The sequence below is a fragment of the Periplaneta americana genome, unplaced genomic scaffold, assembly GCF_040183065.1.
Source record: "Periplaneta americana isolate PAMFEO1 unplaced genomic scaffold, P.americana_PAMFEO1_priV1 scaffold_24, whole genome shotgun sequence".
Taxonomy (NCBI): Eukaryota; Metazoa; Arthropoda; class Insecta; order Blattodea; family Blattidae; genus Periplaneta; species Periplaneta americana.
In genome coordinates this window covers 1202735-1211310 of record NW_027185505.1, presented here as the reverse complement: position 1 = coordinate 1211310, position 8576 = coordinate 1202735, and the positions used below count along the sequence as shown (strand labels likewise).

General features: G+C 43.8%; 1 non-coding gene across 1 annotated transcript; it reads left to right on the top strand.

The window, feature by feature from the left end:
* The first annotated feature begins 7927 nt into the window (after positions 1-7927).
* On the top strand, positions 7928-8046 carry LOC138693872 (5S ribosomal RNA). The gene has a single exon (XR_011330558.1). It is a non-coding gene; the product is annotated as a 5S ribosomal RNA (ribosomal RNA).
* Positions 8047-8576: the final 530 nt, after the last annotated feature.

Below are 8576 nucleotides of genomic sequence, written 5' to 3'. Positions count from 1 at the left end.
TCCAAAAACTGTGCTACTCTACAAAGCAGCCGACTGGGAACTCTTTCGAGATAAGTTGGACGCTCTCACAGATGACGTGGTTCCTACATCATCTGTTGAGATCGAAGAAGCTGCTAAAACGCTAACGAATGCTATACAGGAATCTATGTCGGTAATTCCAACGAAAACTATTACTCCGGGGAAATTAGAACTTCCACAGGATACTTTAAAATTAATAAGGGAAAGAAATGACTGTCGACGTGCCTGGCAAAGAACGCGGGACCCTCGCCTAAGACCAAGGATAAATCGTTTAAAAAGGGAAATTTCTCAGAAAATAAACGATCAGATTATCCAAGCCTGGACTCAAAAACTCAGTAAATTAGATACCGACAATATGAGCGAAGTGTGGAAAATTACAAAGTTTTTCACTAAGCCATATAGTGACATCCCTCCCATCCAGCACAATGGGACAACGTACAATAGTCCAGAGGAGAAGGCAACTATTTTCGCGGAAGTCCTCGAGAACTCCTTCCATCCACACGGTGACTTATATGACAGACAAATACATGACAGAATAACACAAGACACAACTACTTACCTACAAAACGTGGACATCAACAATAACGACGCACCACTGATCCGTCCTGCTAGTGTTCACGAGATAAAATGGCAAATTAGACACTTGCCAAATAAAAAAGCCCCTGGCCCCGATGGCATACAGGCTGAAGTACTGAAACAATTATCACATAAATCGTATCAACTGCTTACAAGTATCATAAACGCTATCTTTCGGATAGGCTATTTTCCTAAAATTTGGAAAAACTCGCATATTATTCAAATTCCTAAGCCAGGAAAGAATAAATGTGATCCATGTAATTATCGACCCATTAGTCTACTAAATGTTCTAGGTAAAGTTGCGGAAAAGATCATACAAAAAAGATTGAAATCCGAGATCGGAAACAATGATCTAATCCGAAACGAACAGTTTGGATTCCGTTCAGGTCACTCGTGCACACAGCAATTGCTGCGCACAACGGAATTCATTACCACTGCATTTAATTTAAATCGAACAGTAGCGGCTATATTCCTAGATTACACACAAGCCTTTGACAGAGTTTGGCATGCGGGCTTGATTCATAAATTAATTAACAACAATTTAAATTGCCGCCTAGTTAAGCTGTTGGACAATTATATTCGGGGCAGAACGTTCCAGGTTAAACTGAACGACGTGCTCTCCACGTCGCGAGGTATTAACGCAGGAGTGCCTCAGGGCAGCATTCTGGCACCGATACTTTTCCAAATTTATATTAATGACCTACCTTTTCATCAAAATTTCAACAATAGCATTCTAGCGCTATACGCGGATGATTCGGCATTTCTCACTGCATCGTGGAAGCCAAATGTTGCCATTAATAGGCTACAAGGTCACCTACGTGACATTGAACCATGGCTCCTCAGATGGAGAATTAAATTAAATATATCAAAAACACAAGCCATATTATTTAGCAGGAGAAATAAATTCAATAGACCGGGCATAAATCACACAAAATTAGCCATAAATGGATCACAAATCGAGTGGAAAACTTCAGTAAAATATCTCGGAGTAACACTGGACAGACGGCTCACTTTCTCCGAACACGTACTACAAAAACTCAGACTTGCCAATGCTAGAATGGTGGAGCTTTATCCTATATTAAATAAAAGCAGACATCTAAACATACACACAGCTCTAACGTTGTATAAAACATTAATCAGGTCAGTAATGCTATATGCTTGTCCTGCTTGGGGACATGCACCTATTACAGTCCGTAAAAAATTACAACTTTTCCAAAACAAAATTTTAAGATTCATCACAGGACTTCCTAGAGTAACTCCTGTTAGATTGATTCATGAAGAATTAGAAATTTCGACAATTCAAGAATTTATCTCAAATCAAGCCTTCTGCACGTACACAAAGTCGTACAGCAGCACAAACGCACTAATTTCTTCATTAGGAAATTACAACCCTGCGTTAGATAAACATAAAAGACCTAAGAGCGTACTCCACCCTCTAGCTTGGAACGACAACGTACAAGACGAATACCAACTTGAACAATAAATAACCACTTGACTCCACACACAGACAAGGCTATTAATGCATTAATAATGTTATTTCTCTGTTTCAGGGTCATCACGTTATTGGCAGTTTAGATCCACTGTTCCAATTGTTAACACTTTTATGGACCTTTAATGTATGTGAATTTTTAACAATGATTAAATTAAAACCTCCCACCCGAACATATTCCGACCAAACTATAGCCAATTGGCTTGTCGTCAGCACGACATCTCATCCTGCTCTAGGTTTTTCCGTGGTTTCCCTTGAGCAATAAGACAAATGTCGGGATGAGCCCTAAAAGAAATGGGCCACGGACCACTTCCCTTCCCCCACTCTTTCTCTTCTACTATCACAAAGAACTTGCTAATTTCTTAGATACCAACCCTCAATTATGACAATAGGGGAACATAAATATATTGTAAGTTCACAGGGCTAACGGCTTCGAAGCTGGGTACCTGGTTCTAATGAAGTGCACTGGTAGCAATCAAAACATGGGGGCATGAGATAGTTACTCTGCCTGCCATTAAAAATTCACTTCACTAAATCCCCAAAAAAAAAAAAAAAAAAAAAAAAAAAAAAAAAAAAAAAAAAAAAAAAAAAAAAAAAAAAAAGCCGTCGAGATCACTTTTAACCTTCGTCACACGAGCAACATGACTGGACGCGGCAAGGGAGGCAAGGGTCTTGGCAAAGGTGGAGCGAAGCGCCACAGGAAGGTTCTCCGAGATAATATTCAGGGCATCACGAAGCCGGCCATTCGTCGTCTCGCCCGACGTGGAGGCGTAAAGCGTATCTCCGGCCTCATCTACGAGGAGACGAGAGGTGTTCTCAAGGTCTTTCTGGAGAACGTAATCCGTGACGCTGTAACATACACCGAGCACGCGAAGCGGAAGACAGTCACGGCCATGGACGTGGTATACGCCTTGAAGAGGCAGGGGAGGACTCTCTACGGGTTCGGCGGTTAGACTGCCTACACACGTCTGCTGCCGAATCCGTCGGCAAAACGGCCCTTTTCAGGGCCATAAAATCCGTCTAAAAAGGGCAGTAGTTGTCGAGATTAATTTAATTCACCTTTACTGTGTGACCACTAGCTCAACAGGCCAGTGCGGAAAACAGAACTTATTTCGTAGGGGCACTTCAGTATCAGCAAAAGACGTTGTAAGAAATGCCTCTCCGTTTTTCAAATGGGTCTGACCCCAACGCTTGGTATATCAAGTGGAAAGACCGGATTCCTCTGTGAAGCCTTGCTCCTCGGATTATGTTACCTGTTACTGTAAACTTCTGTAAGTCAATAATCACTGTCCGAAGAATTGGTGGGTAATATGACAACGCAGGTAGGCAATGCTCACCAGACCGTAACAAGGAACCGAGGGGATTGACACATACTGAACATCACATCACCACGTTTTTGCAATGCCAACTTTTAGGTCATAGGAATCCAGTGTGGTAAACACTGGGGAGAAGAGGTACACATCGCATGTCAGAACACAGGACTTCGTCCTGTCAGACAACTTCCACGTATAGCTTGCGTCATTTCGGTTCGAACGAAACGACAGAGAGAGGGGAAATTCGAACGCAAATTGTCAAAGCCTTCGATTCCTACGAGAAGGTCATGTCATCATCTCAGTATTGGGGTTCCTGCGCGTGCGGCCAATATGTGCACCAACAAACAAACGCATTAGGAACTCTATTATAACGCCGTAAGTTGTTCACCAGTTATCGATTTCTTATTCAAAATTAGTTTCATTCGTAGTATGTAGTAAAGTAAACTAGTATATTCAAACGTATATGTCTAAAACCACGATGGGCACCAAAGAAGGGGACTTGTGATTATTTTCACGATAATCTCCATTACTCTAATATGATAGAAATATATTACATAAATTTCGAAGCCAACTATGTACTTTGGCATCATCATCTAATTTAATTCGTATTGTGTTAAATTATATAATAATAATGAAACCTTTCTATATGCATCAGTATAATGTGTTATCACACAATAGCCTAGTAAATGTACAACGGTTTCAAGTACTTCAGTGCGAACCTGGGACAACGACATCGTTCAGAGCACAAAATTACAGAATGATGATATTAAATCAGCCCACCGGTATAGAGAGAGAGAGAAAGTTGACACGCGTAATGAAATTACATTACGAAGCCGTGAGAGAGGATTAACAATACTGGCTATTTCTGACTTTTGTGAGGTTAGTGGGGCCCTTAAAAGGGCCGTTTTACGGAGAAGGGGCTTAAGCCTTCTTCTCGGTTTTCTTCGGGAGGAGAACCGCCTGGATGTTGGGCAACACACCACCCTGGGCGATGGTGACGCCGGACAGGAGTTTGTTCAGCTCCTCGTCGTTGCGAATGGCGAGCTGTAAGTGACGAGGAATGATCCTAGTCTTCTTGTTGTCACGAGCTGCGTTGCCAGCCAACTCGAGAACTTCGGCCGCCAGGTACTCCATCACCGCGGCCAGGTAGACTGGCGCACCGGCACCAACTCGCTCTGCGTAATTGCCCTTACGCAAAAGACGGTGGATACGGCCTACCGGGAACTGCAACCCAGCACGGCTGGATCGAGACTTTGACTTTCCCTTCACCTTGCCTCCCTTTCCACGACCCGACATGATGCTACTCCTACTTGCAGCTGTTTAACTACAAGAACGACGCCTCGCCCGATGTCAGAGTTGATTGCTGGCAGAGCCAGCGGTCGTTTTAGGGTCTTACATTACAATGCCCTCTTCGACCGTGAGTGCTTGTGAGTGCAGTGTTATTAGAATGTTGGATATTTAGGGCTTTTATGAGATTGAGATTGAGACGTGGAAAGAAGACAGGTGGGTAGAAAGTAAGAAAGAAGATTTAAGAAGCAGATTTTAAGTTTTGATTTGTTGTTATTTGAGGAGTGACCATGAACTGTTTGTGATGTAAATTATTTACTGGGCTTGCGTGAATTTTGAATGTATTTATTTATTGTTTAGTTATTCAACGATAGCTATCATGCATCACTAAGCAGTGGTGAGGGCAGTCACAATTTGTTTATATTGTTGTTATCCTTGTGTTTGTGCGTTGGCATTTTGACTTCAGCTATCCAGCAGTCGGAGAGATGTTCGCTGGTACGTTATGTTGTGGGTGGGGTATTTGATTTCGATTTCCTCTCGTTGTAGATGAAAGTGGATTATTAATTGTATGTGTCGGGTTCTGGTCTATGACATGTATGTGCATTCCTCAACGATGGCATTCTTTTGGGGTATTTATGGGAGACAGAGCGCGAATGAGCCGACTCCGGGAGACGAGGGGTGTTGTAGAGAGGGAGAGAGAGGGGGAGAGTTTAATGGTTATTTTGTGGATTGAAGTGATCTTGATAGGCTTGTAGGAGTTTTTCAATGGTTGTGTTCTTGTTGGTGTGTGGAGGATTGTTAAACATATGTTGTGTGTATGAGCGACGTAGTGCGAAGTGTGTGTATTTAGTGACTGTTCGGATTAGGTGTGTGGAGAGTGGTTTCGTTTTGGTGTGGATGTATACTGTGTCGTTTCTGGTATGTTTGGGTAGTCGAAATATCTGGCGCAATAATTTCCTTTCACGGGACTCAAATTTCTTTTGTGTTGAGGGTGAAGATTGCAATAGAAAGTAGGAGGAGTAGGTGCACTGGGATCGAACCAGTGCTTTATATAGGTGTAGTAATGTGTTGGCGTGGCAGCCTTGTCGTCTAATGCCGCTTAGGTAGCTTACTGCTTTAGTAGCTTTGTTGTATTTGTCCCATATTGTTTGCGCTATTGTAGTCCAAGAGAGTTTTGATGTGAGTGGAATGCCTAGATATGTTACTTTGTGTTGGAGTGGTATTAATGCTTGTCCGATTGTAATGTGTTGTCTGTTTGTGATTCGTGGTTTTAAAGAGGGGCGGAAGACACAGGTTTGGGTTTTTTCGGTGTTGATGGTAATTCTCCAGGTGTTGGCCCACTCAGTGTACTGTCTCAGGGCGTTGTCTATTAGTACTCTGGCGGATCGTAAGCGGGGATGGGTGGCCCAGAAAGCAACATCGTCAGCAAACTGTGCCAGGCCCACTTGATTGTTGTTGGGTTGAGGGATGTCAGATACATATATGTTATAGAGCAGGGGGGAAATCACGCTGCCCTGGGGAACTCCTGCTTCGATTTGGAAGGTGCGGGACAGATCTTGTCTGCCAAGACGGACCTGGCCAGATCGGTTATTCAGGAAGCTGGAGATCCAGCGTGTTATTTCGTGCGGAAATTGCATGTTTGTTAATTTATATCGCAAGGCGTCCAGCCATACTGTGTCAAAGGCTCGTCTGGCGTCGAGCGCTACCATGATTGAGTAATGTCGTTTAGAGTAGGCCTCCTCAATGGGGGTAAGTACCCGTATCAGCTGATCCGTCGGCTGGACTCCCGGTCTGAAGCCCGCCTGAGAATCGGGAATCATATTTCGGTCGCGCAGGTAAACCTGCAAGCGTGAAACGAGTACTTTCTCCATCGACAGCGGACCAATCGTAAAGTCACAAACGTTTGCGCTGTTTCTATTGGCTCGCACTGGGAAGGCAGTACGGCATTGTCCCTGCGACTTAAATATTTTTCTCCCTCCGGGCTCATCATCAGACGAGCACCATGCCCCCCAAAGCTTCCGGAAAGGCTGCCAAGAAGGCCGGCAAGGCCCAGAAGAATATTTCGAAGGGCGATAAGAAGAAGAAGCGCAAGAGGAAGGAGAGCTACGCCATTTACATCTACAAGGTTCTGAAACAAGTTCACCCAGACACGGGAATCAGTTCAAAGGCTATGAGCATCATGAACAGCTTCGTTAACGACATCTTCGAGCGCATCGCCGCGGAAGCTTCGCGGCTCGCGCATTACAACAAGCGGTCGACCATCACCAGTCGGGAGATCCAGACAGCCGTCCGTCTCCTGCTACCCGGTGAGCTGGCCAAGCACGCCGTCAGTGAAGGGACCAAGGCCGTCACAAAATACACTAGTTCCAAGTAAGCGGGAGTGCTTGCTAGGGAATCAGCAACCGGCCCTTTTAAGGGCCACAAGTTATTCATAACAGAGTAGATGAATGAAGAACAACAGCGGTTCCCACCGAGTGAAAATTTAAATAATCACCCCGATAACACTTCTAGGATAGATAATACATTATAGGCAGTCCATGGGAGACTTGGATCCACGAGGCAAATTCGTTTCCTTAATAGTTTCGTACGACTTATATGAGAGCGCGGTGTCATTCCTACTCACTTGGCAGCATTAATTGTTGAGGGAAAACAACTTAGAAGGTAACTTGTCGACCGCGGGCATAATCCTTCCGCAGGCCACTACTGAGAATCTGTGGACATACGGGTAATCTATCTTTATTGAAACTCGGGTTCATAACATACGACTGATACTTTATATATCTGTCACGTAATCCATCAAGAGACAAATGTCCCCCCCCCCCTAGTCAGTAGCGAGCTTCAGTCCATTCGTAGTAGCCGCCGGTGCAAGAAGTGAATTGAAGTTTGTGTGAAGTTCCGTAGTATGGCATGAAAATGATGTCGAAAATCCGACTACAGTTCCACAACCATGTGGTTGAAAGGAGGCTCCGCTGTTGAACAACAATCCACCTGTGGCTTAACTTAGAATGCCGACTAGCTGTTTTATTAATCCCGTGTCAATCCAGCAGTGTGTGACGTTGAAACGTAACCAAACTGCCGTTGATAGATAGATTTATCATCTATCCCAATGACATCCAACGAGCTTGGTAATTTAGGTACAGAGTCTAAGCAGGCAGTTTACGTGTGTGTGTGAGCGAGTGCAGGTTTTATCGAGTGCACCCCAATCCCATCGTCCTCAAGTGCCTACAGATTACGCAGTTTCATCGGCAACGGCCATACCATGTTGAAAATACCGGTTCTCGTCCGATCACCGAAGTCAAGCAACATTGGGCGTGGTCAGTACTTGGATGGGTGACCGCTTGGGAACACCACGTGCCGTTGGCGATTTTTTTTTTTACGTCACTATTTCCAGCGTGTTCTAATAAGACTTATGGGATATTATGTTCCCTTCCCTATTCCAGCTATAGCTTGGATGATGACGCCGCTGCATAATTGTAGAGTAATTGATAATTCTTAAGTACTTGCAGCTCCGTATTGAAACTTATGACTGGTAGCATATTCATATGAGACGGTTCACTTCTCTGCGTTTTCTCGAAGAAGGGAATATGTATTCAGGGGATTGTGAACGTACCTCGCGCTCTCCCTAGAAGTTAGAGACATTTTAGGTAAAGAATGTAATATACTGTACATATATGGCTAATTAAAATCCCATTAGTTACTACATTTCAGTGGGTAGTACAAATTCCATAATGAAAATATCTCTGTCCTAGTAGTTGTATCCTTTAAAGAAGCTCGTTGTTTTCCCATGATGAAGGGCAGAACTTGGTCGGTAGAAATTTAAACAGACTGCATTATCAGACCAGGCGTTATTTCAATATCAGCGTTTAGTTTAGGAAATATAGCAATAGCGGAGT